The 20201-nt window shown below is 42.3% G+C and overlaps 1 protein-coding gene across 3 annotated transcripts in view; it reads right to left on the reverse strand.

The window, feature by feature from the left end:
* Positions 1–20201, reverse strand: part of ano1a (anoctamin 1, calcium activated chloride channel a) — a 245511-nt gene that overhangs the window by 161665 nt on the left and 63645 nt on the right. The window contains exon 1 of one of the 3 annotated variants that reach the window (XM_060940930.1): positions 6101–6187. The exons of the other annotated variants lie outside the window; for them this stretch is intronic. The gene's annotated coding sequence lies outside the window, so the exon portion shown is untranslated. Of the gene's footprint in view, positions 1–6100; positions 6188–20201 lie in introns of those variants that run through there. 3 annotated transcript variants of the gene reach the window in all.

The raw sequence follows: 20201 nt of genomic DNA on the forward strand, positions 1-20201 counted from the left end.
TGAAGGTTTTAAAAACTTATACAAATTTTTATTTATAAATTATGCCCAGTTTATGAAAATGATCACTTCTACATGGATGTGGTAAGAAAAGGTAGCCTAGTGTTTTCCTCAGTGGGGAAGCCTAATGATTAGATAAGCAGCTTTGGGACCAAAAGGTCATTGTTTAAATTCCCTGGACCAGCAGGAACAGCTAAAGTGCTCTTGAGCAAGGCATGTAACCCCCAACCGCTCCCCAAGGTGCTTTGGGTATATTGTACGTCACTCTGGATAAGAGCGTCTGCTAAATGCCGTTAATGTAATGCAATGTACAAACATCATCCTCCATCCATCCATCCATCCACTATACTACTTATCCTTCTGAGGGTTGTGGGTGAGCTGGAGCCGATCCCAGTGAGAGGCGGGGTACACCCTGGACAATTCGCCAAACTATCATAGGGTTAACACAGAGAAACAAACAGCCATTCACTCTCACATTCACACCAATGGAGAAATTAGAGTAGCAAGTTGATGTAATCCACATGTCTTTGGACTGTAGGAGGAAACCAGAACACCTGGAGGAAACCCACACAGGCATGGAGAGAACATGCAAACTCCCCACACAAACTTTTTGAGCCATTCCTCTGGCAGGAGGTTGCAGTCCATCAGGTCCAAAACCTCACGCCACAAGGTCAGCTTCCCCCCCACCCACTGCAGTTGGCCTCATCAACAAGGTCAGAGACTCCAGTTGACACTGAACTTGCCGTACACACACTCCCAGTGCGTCACATTAACACACTTCCTCTTTGGATTGCTGTTTGCACATTTGCGCTCATACTCTTTAAATATGTTCATTTCTTTTCTAACTGTAGATTTTAGACCATTTCTTATTCTATTTATATTAGGACTGTTCAAGTTAATGCGATAATGATGCATTAATACAAATTCTGTCTTTTTAGAGCCACTCTTTTTTTTTTTTTTTGGACGCAATTAACGCATGCACGTCCTGTGCCCCTCCACCAGTGTTTGGGAAATTAGGACGTGATGTAGTGTGAGCGAGCGATGTAGCGAGTAGCTGGTTGGCATAATTCGTAATAAAGTGCACTTATGTACAGAATTGACTTATATTGTTGCATTCTGACTGTTTATGTAAACTGTGTGTATTTTTATATGCTTTTGATGGTCCAGAAGGGAGAATAGAAGACGTGTTATGGTCCACGTGTGTGTGTCTCAGCATGCAGGCTGCACACTGGAGTGAGATATGGGCAATTCCATGTAAATGTCAACCTCACCATGCAAAAATAAAGCAACATGTAATACATCAAAACCACTCCCAGAGATATCACCTAGGCCTGTATTTTACAGATGTGAATAAGTTGAACCAATTTGTAACCAACCTAATATGTCACTGTCAGTCTTTCTTTCTTATAATGTAAACCCCAAGCTAAAATCAACTTTGATCATGTACAATTCTATATTATTGCCACAAGCCACAGAAATGTATGCTAAAATCCACAAAACAGCAAAACAATAGCCATCCTAAATATTATTTAAGAACTTTGATAGTTTTAGCTGATATTTAGAGAGTTTTTCAAAGGGTTATGGTGGTTAAATTGCTGATTTTCTAAACATATGCCATGTCTATTTCAGACGCGTCACATCCATAACGGAATTTCGTCACATCCATAACGCTGACTTTTCCTTCCGAAACTCTGCATGAAATACAAAATATTTTAAACAAAGGTTTTTTTAATATTCACCTTGGACCCCTCTATCAAACGGATATCTCCATTTCGACATTAGGTTTACGATTTCACAGAGTTTGATAAAAATGTACAGTCACCCAAGAAAAGTGACACTTTTTCTGTCACATCCATAACGCATCTTTTATTGGGATTTTCTGGCATGCCCGAGATGTACTATGGGAATTGTTCTTGTTCTATCACTTCTCCAGTATGGTACAGCCTTAAAATATGCAACACCTGTTTAAATACTGGGAGACAATAATACATGCACTGGCTCATTTGTTGCCATTTTGAGTTCAAGTGTCACATCCATAACGCTGGAATTGCTCATATATAAAAAAATGTTTATAAATGCAGTTTTTACTCATGAAATGTACTGTATTTACCAGTGAGTTTTTGCATTCTACTGGAAAACATCTTTATGAGCTGTGCGGCTTAATAAATGGATTTATTTGGGTTTTGTATTTTTATTTTAAAGTGCATATCACGGGTAAATTCAGGAGCAAGATCAATGCAATTCTCTTATTTTATACTAAACTTTGGTCAAATATCTGTCACATTCTGCATTCTCTGCAATTTTTTTTTTACCTTGCGCAATACCAGAAAAATTCAGTTGAAATCAAGCCATTTGAGGCGAATTGGTCCGCCTCTGAAAAAACTTGGCGTTTGGATTTCCCGGCAAACATTGATTTTCGTGACGTCGCGTGCGGGACGCCGCCCTCTGAATCCTACGTCAGCGCTGGTTTGCTTATGAGAAAACAACCTGATGGTTTTCTGCAAATTTCTTCAACGTTATCGCGTGATTATTAAAATGGTTAACAGATGTATCGTAGGAGGGTGTAGCAACACCAATCTTGATGGGATTAGTACTCATCGTTTCCCAAAAGACTGGACAATGAGAGAGAAATGGGAGCGCTTGGTCTACACAGGCTGTGCACTGAAACCGTGCAAAGCTCTCGCAGCCTGCTGGCGCTTCCGCAGGTGAAGTCAAGAATCTGGCTCCAGACTCCATTGGGATTTTTCCAGACGCGTTTTATTTTATTTTTTTCTTGTGCAAAATTACCCTTCTGGATGACTGTGTAAAGGGACATACTTTCATATTAAAAAATAAAATAAATAACACGAAATTGGTCCAGAATATGCACTTTAAGGTGGCCACTACTGTTGTCCAGAGTCCAAATCACACTTTGTTTAGTTAATTTTATTGCATGGTTTGAGGCTGGAAGTTAAGCACATAACTAGAGGAAAACACTAGATTGTTTTGTTCACACTGAATTGTGCGAAACCCTCAATGCTGCTTTATTTTCAAAACATAGTGAGGGAATAAAATACCCACAAAAATAATTTTTGCTGTGTCCAGCCTTATCCTTCCTGACCTGCTCACATACATTGGCATCAAGCAAGAAGATCTGTCCACTCCACTCTCCAAAAACATGAAAAGTATCTCTTTAAGGTACGTTTAGAAGAGATTAAAAATGTGTCATTAAGCACGCGTCAGCTACGGAAAATAACGCAATATTTTCATTGACTGACAGCCCAAATTTATACTTCTCCTTACTTAAACTCTTAACCGTCATGCACCAAACACCAAAACAAACTCCTTGTCCTTGGGAACATACTTGGCAATAACCTTGATTCTGATTCTTCAATTGATCAACACGGTCGAACCCTGAACCTTGTTGCTGTGAGGTGACCGTGCTGACTACTGCGCCACCTTTTCTATCCTTGTACGACACTTTAGTGAGGAGTTCAGTGGCATTCCCAGATCAGATACATACTAAAAGACATAAATGACCTGTCCTTGAGGGCTCCAATCTCAGGAGCAAGGTATCCTTGGAAGACGAAGAGATGTTTAGCCCAATCTGGCAACACTCATTACTAATGAGGGAATCCCTCAGTCTAGTGTACATCTCCTGTCCAATCGTTGGGCAGATTTGTGTTATTCTTTACGTATAGAAGCATAGACCTAACTCATAGCATCAGTGGTGTGTACATGGGGTCGACAGCAGCTGATTACAGTATCAACAGATAACCATGCACACACAAAGAAAAAAAACAAACAAACAAAAACCCAGTGCTGTGTTGAATGAACCCTTGGAATGATGAACTAGAAGACTTCAACATTGTGCATGCACAAAATTCAGCACGTTGCTCATGGCTTGAAAGCAAACATGAATGCATGCACAGATGAGGTCATGTGTCCTCAGGCGACACCTCCAAACGGGACCCAAAAATACCCAAATAAAGAGCAGAAAGGGTAGGTGCGCTGAGCTGAACTCACCCGAACGAGCATCTCCACTCTCCCGGGCGGAATTTGCATCACCTTCAGTCTCCATTGAAGCGTGCGAGGCAAATATTCCTATTAAAATGAACACTGAGCGTGCTTTTCGGACTAAGAGAAGGAGAGGGAACGACCGAGTGAGTGAGTGAGTGAGTGAGTGAGTGAGAGACTGAGAATGTGAGTGCCCAATCCTTTGCCAGTCTTCACCATCTGCCACTATCAGAGTGTCACAGGATGCTCACACACTCCTCCCTCTCTCTCTCTCTCTCTCTCTCTCTCACACACACACCAAGGTGGAGGGGAATGGATGAGCAAAGCCTTGCTTGATCCACCCACTAAATGTGGTTTGATGCAACAAATAGCTTAATCGCCACTTTGGACCACAACGAGCACACAGGAGCGTGAGGATGGAGGAGAAGAAAAAAAAAAAAAAAAAATCAATAAAAAGCACCCCCACCCCCCCACCACACACACAGCACCCGACTTAAAGTAAAACCTGCAGCAACAGCGCATTTGTGGGGTTTTTTTTTAGGCTTGATAGGTTGCATTCATGCAATAAAACGTACGCATCTTAAATTCTGAACACACTACTAATGCACAGAGATCTCCAAATGCGTCTGTGTATAAGGTCCAACATTGTTTTATCCATGATTATTCCAAATGGTTATGTAAGCTGCTTAGTCAGACTGTGTAGCGTGTTGTGTAAGGTCTTGGAAATTTTTTTTTTTTTGCACTGTGCATAGCATTGCTCACCTTATTTTGAAAAACGACTGATTTGAATTCTGCACGCATTCATTTCTCTCTTATTGTGCATGCTCAGTGTTACAGTTTCTGGCTCCCAAATTTCCCTTGGATCTCAATCTCAACCAGGTATGTCTGAGTTTATTACACTTTGCCATAAGTTACATTATATACTGTATATACGCTAATATTTTATTTGTTAGTTAGTAAGGGAAGCCATGGCCAAATGGTTAGAGAAACAGCTTTGGGACCAAAAGGTCATTGGTTTGATTCCCTGAACCAGCAGGACTGGCTCAAGTGCCCTTGAGCAAGGTTTTGAGCCCGGTGGTCAGCGAGGGCCTCTCTGTGTGGAGTTTGCATGTTCTCCCTGTATCTGCGTGGGTTTCCTCCGGGTGCTCCATGGTGACTCTAAATTGACTGTAGGTGTGAATGGTTGTTTGTCAGCCCTGCGATGACCTGGCGACTTGTCCAGGGTGTACCCTGCCTCTCGCCCATAGTCAGCTGGGATAGGCTCCAGCTTGCCTGCGACCCTGTAGAACAGGATAAGCAGCTACACACACACGTATACACACATACATTTCAAAAATATTTCCATGCATCCCATTTTCCAGAAATGCCAAATTCCACAAGAGGGGGCTGTACACCAAATTCCAGCCAAATCAGTTTATTTGTACAGCCCTTTTAACAAAAGACATTGTCGTAAAGGAACTTTACAGAAAATTAAAAAGACTTTAAATACATGAGCTAATTTTATCCCTAATGCATTTGCTTATCCCTGATGAGCAAGCCTGAGACAACGGTGGCAAGGGAAAAAAAAAAAAACTCCCTGAGAAGACATGAGGAAGAAACCTTGAGAGGAACCAAACTCAAACGGGAACCCATCCTCATCTGGGTGAGAACAGATAGTGTGATTATAAATACCTTGCTTGTACAACGGTTAATCAACTGTTCATTGATGGAGACTTGAGCGCAAAACTGCAGTCCCAATGTTATCATAGCAAAACCAAGTGTCCAGAGCCATCTTCCAAATTCCCCATCAACAATAAGCTTTTTGAATGATCCAAGTTGGAGAGGCTTTTCACAATCTTATTTATTTCAACACCCTTGCTTTTGTGTGCAGTTAAATCCTGCTGTTGGTTTTGTTTTGCAGCTCATCTTATTACAATTCTGAACATGCCAGCTGTGAGACTTACACCATTACACTTCACTACTAGGCTACAGCAGCCCTGTCTTGTCAAACCTGAAGATAAATTCAAGGGACCATGCTCAAAATGTCAGTGGCTGAGCTTCACCTGGAATCACAGAAACATATATGAACAGGAAAAGGTAGAATACAGAATAAGGGGATTTTGCTTACGTGTAGGTTAAAAGGAGTTCGTTTCCATCAGGAATCTCCTGGTCTTTCCTTGCCGTGTGCTGTGCGTCGTGTGCCGGCAACTCTTGACTTTCAGGTGTGTGTGTGTGTGTGGGGGGGGGGGGGGGGGGGGGGGACAAAAAAGGAAGCCTACCTGTTGTGAAGCTCGCTTAAAAGCACGCCCTCCTGCTCATTAACAGAAATGCAAACTACCAAAAATTCCCAACCAGTACATGTATGAAACAAAACCAAAATAATGCACTAGATGTTTATAGCTTCCAAATCATGTACAGACTCGCCGAGACTGCTTGGTGTGCATGCCTGTGAGTCTCAACTCCTACCCATTTTAGCAATGTGAAAATCGATGTGCTTGCTTCTCTCTCATGCATAGAAGCAAGCACAGGCAATGAGTTTGAATTGCTTATTATTATTATTATTATTATTACTCTCCACCCCATTTAACTGGAAAGAATATGTTTAAAATATGACTTGGACATTGGCTGAATGGATTGGGATCATGGCTCAAGTTCTTTAAAATATGACTTGGACATTGGCTGAATGGATTGGGATCATGGCTCAAGTTTTTTAAAATATGACTTGGACATTGGCTGAATGGATTGGGATCATGGCTCAAGTTCTTTAAAATATGACTTGGACATTGGCTGAATGGATTGGGATCATGGCTCAAGTTCTTTAAAATATGACTTGGACATTGGCTGAATGGATTGGGATCATGGCTCAAGTTTTTTAAAATATGACTTGGACATTGGCTGAATGGATTGGGATCATGGCTCAAGTTTTTTAAAATATGACTTGGACATTGGCTGAATGGATTGGGATCATGGCTCAAGTTTTTTAAAATATGACTTGGACATTGGCTGAATGGATTGGGATCATGGCTCAAGTTTTTTAAAATATGACTTGGACATTGGCTGAATGGATTGGGATCATGGCTCAAGTTCTTTAAAATATGACTTGGACATTGGCTGAATGGATTGGGATCATGGCTCAAGTTCTTTAAAATATGACTTGGACATTGGCTGAATGGATTGGGATCATGGCTCAAGTTTTAAATGACTGCACTCGAATCTTTGCAGTGATGAAGCCTACATGTGTTAGGAATAGATAATTTGCTTGGGAGTAAAAACTCCTTTCATCATGTCCCATAGTGTGCCAAAAATTCAGGTTCACTAGGAATGGAAATCCCTCTCCAAGAGGGTCATCCTCCAGCTTAAAAAAAATTGCTGTGATACAGATAGTGGTGATATATCCTGGAAATTATAGCCCATTATTATATCCACATTTACTGGATATGAGCAATCGTGTGCTCGGATTGGCTACTCTACTACTAGGATATCAGATCATATACTGCAAGTAAGGAAAAAAAAAACAAAAAAAAAAACAGTGGAGTGTGTTGCTGAACCAACGGAGGACGAAATAAAAACTCTACTCGAAAACAAAACCCCCAAAAAATACAAAAAAAAAGAAAAAAAAAGCGCAACAAAATATGGAACCAAAGTATTTGATAAGAATGCATTTTTTTCTCCCCCCAAGAATTATTGTTCTAGCATTTTTCACAAATTGCTCCTGTCATTTCGCCGGTTTACATTCTTCATCTTTAAGCATTAAAATTTGTTGAATTTTTTTTTTTAAGACTGGTTCAAAAGCTCAAAGTAGTTTGGAAATTGCATTACTGAAACGTCCAAGGAAGAATTAAATAAACGTCTAAAGCTATTCTATACTTTGGCAAGACAGCACGTTCTACAAAAAAAAAAAAAAAAAACCCACACTAAAAAGTCAATTTGTGCAGCCATCGATCGCGTTTTAAGAAGTCCGCCTAAGCGGAAATGATTGTCAGATGTTTTGTATAAAGTTTTTATTCATTGAATTTGCAAAAAATAAGAATAAAAAAATGCTCCATTTCTCAAACCCCAGTGAATGTTTTAGGCGCTGTTTACACATACCCGGGTATTTTTAAAAACGCATATTTTCTAAACTCCATTTTCCAAAATAACTTCGTGCACACAGCTGCGTTTTTTTTTTTAAAGTTACGTTTATATTGATCCGCATAAATACGCTGTCAAGAGCTGTTAAACTACGCCAGAGTGTGCAGGCAACTTTTTTGACGACATCGACAGAAGCGTGCATGTGAGTACACTCACCCTGTATGTACGGATGTACCAACTCTGCTAGTAACAGGAGTGAGGATCGTGACATTCTGAAATTTTCCTGCCATTCCTCCGGGACAACAACGCCATTCTCGAAATTCTCCCACCAGATAGCAGTCCGTCCAGGTCGAACCCGAAATCGCCGACGCTGGCAGTGGTACGGTCGGGCTCTTTTGATCACCAGAAGCTCCGCAATTGCTGCCCTCCGAGCCCTAATGCGTCTCTGCTGGTCAATGAGCTTTATTCTCAAAAGCAAACAGGCAAACATAGCTCTTAATAACAGAAATGCTTGTCATATGTACAATGGTCGCTCTTTTGTGGCGCGAAGATCGCCTAAAACTCCATTTTGGTCTCTTTACACACAAACGCAAAATGGAGTTTTCAAAAAATCTCCACTTTTGCCGGGGTTTTTTAGAAAGAATCGTTTTCAGAGGAAAAAACTCCGTTTGTGTATAAACGAAAGGCACAAACGAAGGCAAAGGTCTGCGTTTTTAAAAATACCCGGGTATGTGTAAACGGCGCCTTATTCTATCCACAATTCTTACGCTCGTTCTCATTGTACATGGCTTATAGCTCATCAGCTCAACTCATTTTCGTGGAATAATTGTTAATTGTACGATAGGAATGTTGTCATTTCAAGGAAATCCTATGTATAGTTTGTTCATTGCAATAGGAAGGTAGATCAGGAGGAGACGGTGTAGCAAAACAAATCTAGCCACACCAGATAGTTTGCCTCGGGGCTGAAAACTCATTCTGCCAATTTACATTAGTCCTCCATTGTAAACCAGTACACGCAGGTTCACTGAGAACGGGAATCCCGCTCCAAGAGTTTTTTCCCCCCCCTTTCCTACAGCTGTTCTGATCTACAGTACCAGTCAAAAGTTTGGACACCGCTTCTAATTCAATGGTTTTTTTCCCCCCCCTTTTTTTTTTTAATTAAGAGACACTTAAAAAAAAAAAAAAAAAGTCTTAAAGTAATGATGGATGTCATTTCTCTTTACTTAGTTGAGCAGCTCCTGACATAACATACACCGTATACACCATTATGACCATTAAAGTGAATTACATCCAACCATCCATCATCTGTACCTGCTTATCCTGTTCTACAGGGTCACAGGCAAGCTGGAGCCCATCCCAGCTGACTATGGGCAAGAGGCGGAGTACACCCTGGACAAGCCTTTTTCCTCGAAATGACAACATTCCTATCATACAATTAGATTATTCCACGAAAACATCGCAGGGCTGGCACAGAGACAAACAACGATTCACGCTCACATTCACACCTACAGTCAGTTTAGAGCCACCAGTTAGCCTAACCTGCATGTCTTTGGACTGTGGGGGAAACCGGAGCACCTGGAGGAAACCCACGCAGCCACGGAGAGAACATGCAAACTCCACACAGGAAGACCATCATCGGCTGCTGGGCTCGAACCCAGGACCTTCTTGCTGTGAGGTGACAATGCTAACCACTACACCACCGTGCCACCCATGAATTACATTGATGATCTCATTACAATGGCACCTGTCAAGGGGTGGGATATATTCGGCAGCAAGAGAACAGTCAGTTCTTGAAGTTGATGTGTTGGAAGCAACAAAAATAGACAAGCATATGGATCTGAGTGACTTTGGCAAGGGCCAAATTGTGATGGCTAGATGACGGGGTCTGAGCATCTCAAAAACGGCACACCTTGCGGGTTGTTCCTGGTATGCAGTGGTTAGTACCTACCAAAAGTGGTCCAAGGAAGGACAACCAGTGAACTGGCGACAGGGTCATGGGTGTCGAAGGCTCACTGATTCGCATGGGGCACAAAGGCTCACTCATATGGTCCAATCCCACAGAAGAGCTACTGTAGCACAAACTGCTGAAAAAGATAAGATAATTCTGGCTAAAACAGAAAGGTGTCAACATTAACTTTTGCAGCAGTTAGTGCTATCGTTGCCCATTTTTCCTGCTTCCAATACATCAACTTCAGGAACTGACTGTTCTCTTGCTGCCTAATATATCCTACCCCTTGACAGGTGCCATTGTAAGGCAAGTCAAGTTTATTTATATAGCGCATTTCATACACAGTGGCAGTTCAATGTGCTTTACAGAGGTAAAAGCAAAACCGCAAACAATAGAAAATAAAATTACATAAAATAAATGGGGAAGAAGAGAGAAAAAAAAAGAATTAAAACAATAGTAGAAGTAAAATAATAAAATGAAGTTCAGTAAAAAAAAAAACAGCAGAATAAAATAGAATAAAAGTTAAGTAAAGTTTAAAACATGCAGAGACTGTAAAAGTTAAGTAAAGTTTAAAACATGTAAAGATGACGATATTTATCAGTTAGCAGAAAGCATCTGAGAACAGCTTGGTCTTTAGTCTAGATTTGAAGCTGCCAACAGCAGGAGCATTTTTGATGTCCTCTGGGAGTTGGTTCCACAGCTGTACTGCATAGTAGCTAAACGCTGCTTCACCACACTAACAGGTTTTACCAGTAAATTTTGCTGCTGCGATCTGGTAGATCTGATTGGGTTAGGCCGCTGCAACATATCAGAGAGGTAATTGGGCCCTGTACCATTTAGAGGTTTGTACACCAGCAGCAATGCTTTAAAGTCAATTCTGTAGCTTACTGGAAGCCAGTGAAGGGACCTTAGAATTGGAGTAATGTGCTCTGTTCTTTTTGTTCGTGTGAGAACCCTCGCCGCTGCATTTTGAATCACCTGAAGTCGTTTGATGGTCTTTTTTGGCAGGCCTGTGAAAAGGCCATTGCAGTAATCAACCCTACGAGAGATGAAGGCATGTACAAGTTTTTCCAGATCATTTTTTGACACAAGTCCTCTTAGTTTGGAAATGTTTTTTAGATTCAAGATTTTTTTATTTGTCATATACACAATAACAGATAAGGGCGGCACGGTGGTGTAGTGGTTAGTGCTGTCGCCTCACAGCAAGAAGGTCCGGGTTCGAGCCCCATGGCCGGTGAGGGCCTTTCTGTGTGGAGTTTGCATGTTCTCCCCGTGTCCGCGTGGGTTTCCTCCGGGTGCTCCGGTTTCCCCCACAGTCCAAAGACATGCAGGTTAGGTTAACTGGTGACTCTAAATTGACCGTAGGTGTGAATGTGAGTGTGAATGGTTGTCTGTGTCTATGTGTCAGCCCTGTGATGACCTGGCGACTTGTCCAGGGTGTACCCCGCCTTTCGCCCGTAGTCAGCTGGGATAGGCTCCAGCTTGCCTGCGACCCTGTAGAAGGATAAAGCGGCTAGAGATAATGAGATGAGATGAGATATACACAATAACAGATAAGGGCGGCACGGTGGTGTAGTGGTTAGTGCTGTCGCCTCACAGCAAGAAGGTCCGGGTTCGAGCCCCATGGCCGGTGAGGGCCTTTCTGTGTGGAGTTTGCATGTTCTCCCCGTGTCCGCGTGGGTTTCCTCCGGGTGCTCCGGTTTCCCCCACAGTCCAAAGACATGCAGGTTAGGTTAACTGGTGACTCTAAATTGACCGTAGGTGTGAATGTGAGTGTGAATGGTTGTCTGTGTCTATGTGTCAGCCCTGTAATGACCTGGCGACTTGCCCAGGGTGTACCCCGCCTTTCGCCCGTAGTCAGCTGGGATAGGCTCCAGCTTGCCTGCGACCCTGTAGAACAGGATAAAGCGGCTAGAGATAATGAGATGAGACAATAACAGACACAGCGGTTTATTATTGGGTAATGAAATTCTTATTTTGCAACTGCCCAACCAAACTACACTTACCAAAATAAAAAGAAAATAAATAAATTTTATTATATATATATATATATATATATATATATATATATATATATATATATATATATACACACATATATATATATATATATATATATATATATATATATATATACACACACACACACACACACACACACACACACATATATATACACACACACACACACACAAGTGCATACGGAATGCAAAATATAAAAGGTAGAGTGAAAAATGAAGATAACAAAAAAAAGGCAAACAATGTGCAAACAGAGGTAGATATACTGTGCAACGTCTTTTTTAAAAAGGGAGAGGCAAACAATGTGCAAACAGATGTAGATATACTGTGCAACGTCTTTTTTTTTTTAAAAAAGGGAGAGGCAAACAATGTGCAAGCATAGAGGTAGATATACTGTGCAATGTCTTGTGCAAAATTGCTAATATAATCCGTGGCTCAAAGCCTGATGGAAATATAGAGGTAGATGGTGATTATAATCTGTGGTTCAAAAGCCTGATGGCCTCGGGGTAAAAACTATTTGTCAGTCTAGTAGTCCTTGCTTTCACACTCCTGTAGCGTCTGCCAGATGATAGGAGCGTGAATAGTCTGTGTTGTGGGTGTGTTTGGTGATAAAATGACAATTTAGTGATTGCCTTCATGTGACTGTCAAAGTTTAGCTCGCTGTCAATGAAAACACCAAGATTTTTAACCATATCTTTTGTTTTAATCCCCTTTGTGTCAAGAATAGTGGTAATCCTGAGTCTTTCATCTTTTTTCCCCCAAATAGAATTACTTCTGTTTTATCTGTGTTCAGCTGAAGAAAATTTTGTGACATCCAGTTGTTGATCTGGTCGATTGTAGTGAGCTAATCAACATTATTCACTTCACCGGTCAGCGATCATAATATTATGGCTGATCAGTGTATACTAAAGTTGTCGAATAGGGCCATTTACTGTATTTTTATTATTTACTATTTGATCTCAAATGCATTAAGAAGGCAAGAAACTCGTCCACTAATGAACTTTTGACGAGGCACAGCTGTTAATTGAAAAGCATTCCAGGTGACTACCTCATGAAACTGGGTAAGATAATGCCAGGAGTGTGCAAAGCGTCAAAGTAAACGCTGGATACACTGAAGAATCTAAAATATGAAACCGTTTTATTTTAAGATTGTTTTTTAAAAATTTACCACATAGTTCCATACGTGTTATTTCATAGGTTTTGAAGTCTTCAGTATTGTTCTACAATGTAGAGAGAAAAACAAAGGGGTCAAAATACAGAAAAACCCATGAATGTGTAGGGGTGTACAAACTTTTGACTGGTACCTTGTATATACAGTATAAAAATACTAAATACAGATTCAACCATGTTTCTTTCACCCACCACACACAAGGCTGTAAACTACACTGGCATTCAGCGCAGCTACAATCACATGTGCTTTGGGGTGCCAGTGCCATCTTGTGAGGAATTCTGGTCATGGACTCCCAGATCCCAATTGGCTGTACACTTCCAGTCATTGATACTACAGTATTGATTGTTTATATTAAAAAAAAAAGGGATCCCAAACCTGTGTAGCTACAGTGTGCTCCACAATTATTGGTACCCCTTGTAAAGATTAGTAAAAAAGGTTAGAAAAAAATCCACCTTTTGGTGAAGTTGCTTCATCTCACTGAAACGAGTGCTCTGAGAGCACAAGATCCCCCGCTGGAAACTATATTTATACTACAAGTGCTTCATACACCCTCATGAAATTGTCGAATAATCAAGGGCCATAACTCTGCTGAAAATGTGACCAAATTGAACGAAATCGGAATATGTGCATTACCGACATATAGCAAAGCCTTTTGCAAAGTTTTGGAAAACTCCTGCCAAAATTGTGAGAGGAGTTGATTTCAGAAGACAAGCACGCACTTACATTCTTACATCTTTCCCAGTTAGGCTTGAAGGCCTGTCAGTCGAGAGCATTTGTTGCACAATGCATCCTGGCCCAGGAAGACACCCTCCTCCAACGGTCTGTCAATCCTCCCCAGCCTGTACTTTGAGAGTGTTTCCTGGATCCCATCCCTCCATCTCTTTCTGGGTCTTCCACGTAGGCGCTTCCCTGCTGGTTTGAAGTTGAAGGCTGTCTTAGGAATTCTATCATCCTTCATTCTCTCTACATGCCCCAGCCACTTGAGAGATGACCTCTCGATGTCTTCTGCAACTGAGGTGGAGCCTAACATCTTCCTTAGATCGATGTTCTGAATTCTATCCTTTCTGCTCTTGCCTAGGATGGTACAAACGACCTTCATCTCTGCTGCTTGCAGTCTGCTAATGTCCCTTTTGGTCAGTACCAATTTCTATACCACCGTGCCGCCCCAGATCAACTTATCACCATGGAATTTTTTTTTGGTCTTTTTTTTTTTCCCCCCAACCTGTGATCACAAAATCAGGTTGAAAATATCTTGGCTCTGTTTAAATTGCCTTCAACCATTTCCCAGCTTCCTAGTCTCTACTGAAAAGCATCATCTCATCATATTATGCTGCCACCACCATGCTTCACTGTGGGGATTAATAATCTGTGGTTGGTAGAAGAGAGCAACTGGATTTGCTTGAAGATTCTTGAAAACATTTCGCCTCTCATCTGAAAGGCTTCCTCAGTTCTCATCTCATCATCTCTAGCCGCTTTATCCTTCTACAGGGTCGCAGGCAAGCTGGAGCCTATCCCAGCTGACTACGGGCGAAAGGCGGGGTACACCCCGGACAAGTCGCCAAGTCATCACAGGGCCGAGACACAGACAACCGTTCACACTCACATTCACACCTACGGTCAATTTAGAGTCACCAGTTAACCTAACCTGCATGTCTTTGGACTGTGGGGGAAACCGGAGCACCCGGAGGAAACCCATGCGGACACAGGGAGAACATGCAAACTCTGCACAGAAAGGCCCTCGCCGGCCCCGGGGCTCGAACCCAGGACCTTCTTGCTGTGAGGCGACAGCGCTAACCACTACACCACCGTGCCGCCCCGCTTCCTCAGTTCTGTCTGACTAATAGGGAGTATCGAGTATTTATCCTCTCATGGATCATCATAGAATCCGAATCAGAATGCTGATGGCTGCATTGTAGGTGGCTGATAAAAGATGTCTTAGACACCCACCTCTGTTCAGTGATTGTCGTTCCAGGTTGACAAAAATGAATGATTCTCTCTGGCTAAGATGTCTGCCAGTTTTCTGGAGGTCCTCTCATACTCCCGCACCAGTCGAAGGGATCTCATCCCAAAGTGCGTAGAAACATATCTGTGAAGATACTCAGTCATCCAGGTACATAGTAATCTGTGATTGGTAGAAGAGAGCAACTGGACTTGCTTGAAGATTCTTGAAAACGTTTCGCCTCTCATCCGAAAGGCATCCTCAGTTCTGTCTGACTAATAGGGAGTATCGAGTATTTATCCTCTCATGGATCATCATAGAATCCGAACCCAACTGGTGCGGGAGTATGAGAGGACTTCCAGAAAACTGGCAGGCATCTTAGCCAGAGAGGATCGTTCATTTTTGTCAACCTGGAACGACCATCACTGAACAGAGGTGGGTGTCTAAGACATCTTTTTTATCAGCCACCTACAATGCAGCCATCAGCATTCTGATTCGGATTCTATGATGATCCATGAGAGGATAAGTACTTGATACTCCCCATTAGTCAGACAGAACTGAGGAAGCCTTTCGGATGAGAGGCGAAACGTTTTCAAGAATCTTCAAGCAAGTCCAGTTGCTTTCTTCTACCAACCACAGATTACTATGTACCTGGATAACTGAGATTCTTCACAGATATGTGGGGATTAATGCTCTTCAAATGAATAGCAGTGTTGGGTTCCTGCCAAACAATGCTGCGTCCCAAAACCAGAAAGTACTTTTTTGGTCTAATCAGAAAACCTTTTCCTACTTGTTTGCCAAGTCTACAATATGCCCCCCCCCTCTTTTTTTTTTTTAAAATGCATACTCCAAATAAGATTTCATAGAGCTGACTTCTTTTTCATACTCGGTGCATTTACATGCACATCCAAATCGAGCTACTGTTGGTAATCGAGCTAAGGGTCCCAGCAGGGGTGCCAGAGAAATCCAATCCTACATGCACACAAGGAAATCAAGCTATTGTGTGAGGTACATTGTGCACCCAAGCCACAGGTGGCGCTACACGCCCCATCGTGTTGGCACACTTCCAGTTGTCGTCATGAAGAACAGCTATTCAAGAGTATAAACAAAGTTATCAGTTCCGTGTTCGTTTGTTCTCCTTGTTCCTCCTGACCTCTTCTGCTGCTCGCTACTACTACTGTTGTCATGCCGACCGAGGTTGTTGTGTTTCCCGCTTGTGGTCTCGTCACTCGTCACTTCCGGAAGGGGCAGTGCTGAAGTAAGTAGCTCGACTACATAGCTCGATAGGGTTTACATGCACTAAGTAGCTCGGCTACAATCGCATAATCTAGGTCGCGTAGCTCGATTACGAGAAATCCAGTTCGGTTCGATTTCAGCCGAGCTAAGGTGTTTCCATGGCATTTAGAACTTCGATTTCAGTCGAGCTACGGCAGAAATTCGATTTTCTCTATGTGCATGTAAACGCACTGAGAGATTAGGCATGTTCTTTGATAAAAATTCTGTGGGCTTCCAGCAACAGGTATATTGAGATTATACACAGCTTTAACTGCACACAGTGGACTCCATTAAGCTAATTGTGACAGAGTCCATAAACTTGAAAGCAGCGTCTATTTACGTTCTAGACTACGACAGACCTTACAGTCTACTGGTGCAACTGGCTGCTGATGTATACACAGATCATGACACTGCTCACATGATACAATTTCCAACAGGACCTTCAATAGGTCTTCAATAACCAATTCCACAATTCAGAAAATTAACAGCAGCAAACTCAGGACAAAATCATACAATCTGGCTTACGACCTTTGTATACCTATTAAAATACCTTAAATTTACTCTTCTCCAAAATGTAATATGGATATGTTGCTTCAGATTTCCTAAGGATTTGATGCAGCAAATATTGTGTCACATGCCAGGCAGTAGAAGGGGGTGGGGCTTGGTGAAATCAACTGGTACCAGTAGGTCTGTCTTGCCTTGCAAAACGAATGAGAAGAATGGAAGACATAATATTATATAGATGTTTTTGGATTTAATAAAGAACTAGTAGTTATTGCCCGTGAACCTGACTTCCTCTGAATGGCCCAGTGGAGAGCGGAGTTGACACATATGTTTTCACTGTGTTCTGTTAAAATGACACAAAATCACTCCCCGAATCTCCTCAGTGACGTAGACTCAGCCCTAGTGGAAGTCCCCAGCGAGGAGCGCCGATTGCGCGGTCCCATACAATCGAAACTCTCAGGCGAGTGGGGGAGGGGCCTTTTTTGTAGCCTTTATCGACCTCAAGGCCGCATACGACTGGGTTCCAAGGAATGTCTTATTTCGCTGCCTTGAGATTCGACTCCGATGTCCTCATTTGATAGCTATACTACGCACCCTGTATACTGGCACCAAGGCGTGTATTAAAGGAACCACCAGCCTCTTTGAAACTCTAGTAGGATGTCGACAAGGTGCCCTAGAGTCCCCTCTGCTCTTTAACATCTACATGGACTTTGTGGTGAGAGTAGCCTGCAGCGAAAATACTGAAAACGTTCTCAGAGACTGGCTTTAAGCTGGAGTACTGCATCCCAAATGAAGTATCACCATGAGAACTACGTCGCAAAGTACCATCATCGGGTCGCAGTCAAATCACTGAACTACTCTACGCTGATGACCAGATTATTTTTGCAAACTCAGCAGAGGAACTTCAGAGCGTTCTTTTGATCTAGGACAACACTTTCAAACAATTTGGGATGTAGCTATCCTAGGACAAGGTCGAGACAATGGCATTCAATATAGGCGAAGAACTGATGCAACAGGAGAGTCTCATAACTCTTGGGGAAAACAGGATAAAGAATGTCAGAAATTTCAAGTATCCTGAGTATACCATCACGAACTCTGAACACACCTCATTCTCTGTCCATGCAAGAATCGGGGCAGCATTCCAACAATGGAATGAGTTAAAGCATGCGTTGACCGACAAGCGCATACGGCTGGCGGCTAGAGTTACATTTGACAATGTACCGGTATGTACGTGTGATCACGCCTGCTCTATAGTGTCCAAGCATGGGAACTGTCAGAGTATGAAGTCAGTAAAGTGAAAGCAATCTAGCATGGCTTTCTTAGAAAAATGGTCCGCGGAGGATTCAAGTGAAAGAATGCCCAGGGTTGCGTTGATCATAGAAAGGATAAGGATCTGAACACACAAGTGGAGGGTGATATTAACTGGAGGAGCTTTAAGATATCCAATAAACAGCTACGGGATATAACCAGAACACCCTCAATTCATGACTTCTGCTATCGGCAACATCTCAAATATACAGGCCATGTATGCTGGCTGGAAAACAGCGAACCCCAGAAGCAGGTGCTGTTTGACATGAGAAACTCAAGGATATGGAATGCTGCTGAGCATCGACACGCAGCAGGCTAGAAGGACCCTGGTGGATAGAGTGACGTTTATGCAACTGCTGGATCGTGTATTCAAGGCCATGTGAGAGCCAAGAGGGAAACCATGATGATGATGATGATGATGGGAGGCGGCACGGTGGTGTAGTGGTTAGCGCTGTCACCTCACAGCAAGAAGGTCCTGGGTTCGAGCCCCATGGCCGGCGAGGGCCTTTCTGTGCGGAGTTTGCATGTTCTCCCCGTGTCCGCGTGGGTTTCCTCCGGGTGCTCCGGTTTCCCCCACAGTCCAAAGACATGCAGGCTAAGTTAACTGGTGACTCTAAATTGACTGTAGGTGTGAATGTGAATGGTTGTCTGTGTCTATGTGTCAGCCCTGTGATGACCTGGCGACTTGTCCAGGGTGTACCCCGCCTTTCGCCCGTAGTCAGCTGGGATAGGCTCCAGCTTGCCTGCGACCCTGTAGAAGGATAAAGCGGCTACAGATAATGAGATGAGATGATGAGGGGATTCCCTGCTGAGGCTACGCGCAGTATGCTAGCGTGAGCATCTAGCATATGGGAAATGATAATGTCTTGGATTAGCAGTGTGTTAGCATGAGCATGTAGCGTATGGGAAATGAATAGTGTGTTGGATTAGCACTAAATCCCAAGTTTTGGAAAATCGAAAATGTTGTCTTGGGGCCCCTCTGGGGTGTCACCAATCCATGTGCAAAGTATGGAGTATGTGCATCCAGCCGTGTTGATTTGCATAGGTGAACAGACAGAGAGAGACAGATGGCCTTTCTTTAGTAGTATAGATATTTGAATAGTTTTTTTCCCTTTTCACTCTAGTAGATAAGCTTGAAAGTAGAATTACATACAAAACGTTAAGTTAAAAGTCTGCTTAGGTTTACAAAAAGGTCCATGCTCATAAAACCTTCAATTCCTCTCGAACGCAGCTCTTACTTACACCAGCCATGCCATTTGAGGAAGACTAGCATTAAAAGCATTAAAACTAAAGCTATACAGGACATGTAAACACAATAATGTTGTCTAAAATTAGCTATTATACCAAAATGGTACCATGTGCCTTCACTGGCATGGACTGACCACACAGACTTGTAAAGAACTTGTACTCAACACATCTATCTTCATTTGAAAGGCAAATTCGCTGCAGGAAGTGGAGGGGCTAAAATATGCAGTGGGGAGGGGAAAAAAAAAGCCTGAAGTGTAGTAGAACTTAACTACAGATTTTTGAAAAGGGTTCGAAAAGGCAAACAAACTCCACGTGAACGTAGGAACACAATGAGGATCTCTGGAGTGACTTGGACGAAGTATACTCTATACACAGCAGAGATTGTTTTGCAGTTAAAGCTCTATTCTTCGTCTGAAACTGGCCACACCCAGCACACAGGTTTTGTGAGCACTGAGTCGAGACCACTGACCCACCCGACACTCCTCAAGGTCTTGGAGGACAAATCAGAGTTTCAGTTTCAACACAAAACAGCAGCTTAATAAAAACATACCAGATGCAAAAATTAAATTTAGTTCAAAGGAATGTGATCTTTTAATACCGTCTTGCAAAAGTATTCATCCCCCTTGGTGATTGTCCCGTTTTGTTGCATTACAAGCTGGAATTAAAATGGATTTTTGGAGGGTTAGCACCATTTGATTTACAAAACATGCCTACCGCTTTAAAACCGCACTTTTTTTTTTTTATTG

This window comes from Neoarius graeffei, chromosome 15 (assembly GCF_027579695.1).
Source record: "Neoarius graeffei isolate fNeoGra1 chromosome 15, fNeoGra1.pri, whole genome shotgun sequence".
In the NCBI taxonomy this organism is placed as follows: Eukaryota; Metazoa; Chordata; class Actinopteri; order Siluriformes; family Ariidae; genus Neoarius; species Neoarius graeffei.